Source organism: Micropterus dolomieu, linkage group LG18 (assembly GCF_021292245.1).
Source record: "Micropterus dolomieu isolate WLL.071019.BEF.003 ecotype Adirondacks linkage group LG18, ASM2129224v1, whole genome shotgun sequence".
NCBI classification, from domain to species: Eukaryota; Metazoa; Chordata; class Actinopteri; order Centrarchiformes; family Centrarchidae; genus Micropterus; species Micropterus dolomieu.
This window is the reverse complement of record NC_060167.1, coordinates 172,641-175,947: the sequence shown is the minus strand read 5'-3', so window position 1 is coordinate 175,947 and position 3,307 is coordinate 172,641. Positions and strand designations below refer to the sequence as shown.

Here is a 3,307-nt window from a genome sequence, read left to right as displayed (position 1 = left end):
CAGCTGGCCAATCACAACGCAGTATAGGACTGGCTCTAACTGAGGCCCGACACTTTCATGGCTGCACTCCATTGACTCGAATGCAAAAGGAGTTGTTTTCTAGCTTTTTCTGGCTGTATCTTTCTAAGATCTAGTCAAACTCTGTTCCTGCGGCATCTTGTAATAGTTACAGCAGCTACCCAGAGAGGCTGAAAGGAGAAGTACAATTTATTCTCTTTCCAAAACATAAAACAAATCCAGAAAAATTTCGGCTGTGGATTGTTCCTAATGTAATGTTAGTTAGCTAACACTAGCTAACTTCCTACTGAATGTAACGTAATAAAGTCCTGCTGTTATGCTTTTTAATGACTGTAATAATGAACAGAGGCCGACCAGCTGTACAGGAACAGTGTTGATCCTTAATATCATTGTCCTTTGTCTCAATTGTCGGGGGATGCGGTTCACTTGTACTGTGTGATCGGTAGGCTTTAGCTTCTATCTTTGATTTTTTTTTCACATCAGTCTGAGTCACTTTGAGTCCGTTTGAGTCAGTCTGACAGCCTGAATCCATCCTTCAAATGTATAATGCAACTGCAAAACTGTCTGCTTCTTTCTGAGATCGCTTTTTCCAACAAAGTGGACAACATTTCTCCGGGGAGTGCAGTAATAGACAGTGGCAGCGCCGACAGTTTGTCGGTCTTAGAAATGGTAACTGTGGGGACGGGGCTTAGCGAAGGGTCAATTATCTTCCTCTCACCTCCTCTCGACAGGGAGGCTCCAAGGCTTGGTGCTAGGGCCCCTTCTCTTCTCAAGTTACCTCACTGAGCCGATCATTCGCTTGCATGGCTTCTGTCACCACTGCTACGCAGACGATACGCACCTCTACCTATCCTTCCCACCAGAGATCACGGACTGTCTCTGGGACATGTCTACATGGATGAAGGCTCGCCACCATCAACTAAACCTTTCCACAACTCTCTTGTATTGTTGATTGACTATTTCGTTAAGGTCCATTGTATAATATTTAGGAGGACCTATTAACATAAATGCAATCTAAGATGCATAACTATGTTTTCAGTGGAAAGACCTTACATAATGACCGTTATGTCTTTATTACCTTAGAATGGGACATTTCTATCTACATACTCCGTAGATCCTCTCACATGGATGTCCCAGTATTGCATTGTCATATTTCTACAGTAGCCCAAACGGACAAACTGTGGCGGTTTATTTTTTAATATATGTGCAACAACTTTTAAATATTTGGTATTGGGGGACAGCCAGGGAAACCTGACAAGTCAATACGTCACATATTCCCACCCACAAAGGATACATGTAATAGGACAGTATAGCCTCAAAAAATGGCGTTGAGTATAGCTGCCTCGGTGTTAGGTGCGCTTTGTTTTGTTTTTGTGTGTTAATTCAGTTTTCGGCTGGGATTCCCGGTGCTCTTTCACCAGGGAAGAGCTCATGAACATCAGGGGAACAACTCCAGCAGATTTAATTCCCACTTTTCTTGCGTCATCAGTGGAATTATTGGACATTTTGGTGAAGGGCTTGGTCACTGTCGTTCACGCTGTGAAGCGCCGCAGCAGAGGGTAAAGAGCCGGGTCGCTTGTGCGTCTTCGCCGGCGGGGACTCCGCACACCGCTACCGGCAATATTTCTCTCCGTGCGCTCACCGTGCAACAAACTGGACAAACTTCAGCTCCTAGTGGGGAGAAACAGAGACTTATATTCATCTTCTGTTCTGTGCTTCACGGAGACCTGGCTGTCTGAGCTGATACCGGACTCCGTGCTGCAGCTGGCAGGCTTCCAACTGAGTGGACGGCGACACAGAACACAAAAGGTGGAGGTGTCTGTTTTTATATTAACAATGGCTGGTGTACTGACGTGACAGTGATTCAGCAGCACTGTTCTCCTGATCTGGAATACTTTATCATTAACTGTAAACCGTTTTACTCCCCCCGTGAGTTTGCTTCATTCACTCTGGTCGGTGTTTACATCTCGCCGCACTCAAACGTGCACGATGCACAGCGCATGCTGGCCGACCGGATACTGTGTGTGGAGCAGACAAACCCGGACTCCCTTGTTTTTGTTCTCAGTGACTTTAACAGGGGAAATCTCAGCCAAGAACTCCCTAAATACAGACAGTTTATAAAGTGTCAAACCAGAGAGGGGAACACTTTGGATCACTGCTACACCACAGTTAGCAGTGCCTATCATGCCGTCACATGCGCTCCACTGGGACACTCTGATCACGTGATGGTCCATCTGATTTCTGCTTACAGGCAAAAACTAAAGCTCTGTAAACCTGTAGTGAGGACATCAAAGAAGTGGACTAGTGAAGCTGTTGAGGACCTCCAGGCGTGTTTGGACTGCACTGACTGGGATGTTTTCAAGAAGGCTTCCAATAATCAGGATGAGTTCACAGAGGCTGTGACGTCCTACATCAGCTTCTGTGAGGACACATGTATACCAACACGCACCATGGTGAGTTATAACAATGACAAACCCTGGTTTACAGCCAAACTCAGACAGGTGATGTGGAAAAGGAGGAGGCAGTTAGGAGTGGTGACAGGGCCGGGTGCAGGGCGTTAAAGTACAGGTTTAGCAGGGAGGTGCAAGAAGCTAAACGGCTGTACTCAAAGTCTAAAGAACCAGTTCTCTGCAAACAACGTCACTTCTGTCTGGAGGGGGTTCAGAAAGATCACAAACTATAACCCCAAAGTCCTCCACTCCATAAACAATTCTCACCCGGCAAATGAGCTGAACCAGTTCTACTGCCACTTTGAGAGTCAATCGGACACCATCCCACGTGACCCCTCCGCTCAGCTTCAGCCTTGGTCCACCACTTCTTCCCCTCCCTCCTCAGAGCTGGCCAGCTCCACCCCCTCCCCTCCTCTCTCCATCACAGAGAGGGAAGTCAACGGTCTTTTCTGGAGGCAGAAACCCCGCAAAGCAGCTGGGCCGGACTCTGTCTCCCCATCCACCCTGAAGCACTGTGCTGATCAGCTGTCTCCGGTGTTCACAGACATTTTTAACACCTCACTGGAGACATGCCATGTGCCAGCCTGCTTCAAAGCCTCCACCATCATCCCGGTCCCCAAGAAACCAAGGACCACTGGACTGAACGACTACAGACCCGTCGCCCTGACCTCTGTGGTTATGAAGTCCTTTGAACGCCTTGTGTTGTCCCACCTAAAATCCAGCACAGACCCACTCCTGGACCCCCTGCAGTTCGCCTACAGAGCCAACAGGTCTGTAGATGATGCAGTAAACATGGCCCTTCACTACATCCTCCAGCACCTGGACTCCCCAGGAACCTA

At 47.8% G+C, this 3,307-nt stretch overlaps 1 protein-coding gene across 1 annotated transcript in view; it reads left to right on the top strand.

Annotated features, from left to right (window-relative positions):
- Nucleotides 1–3,307, top strand: part of LOC123987206 (ral GTPase-activating protein subunit beta-like) — a 55,726-nt gene that overhangs the window by 33,321 nt on the left and 19,098 nt on the right. The gene's annotated exons all lie outside the window — the stretch shown is intronic.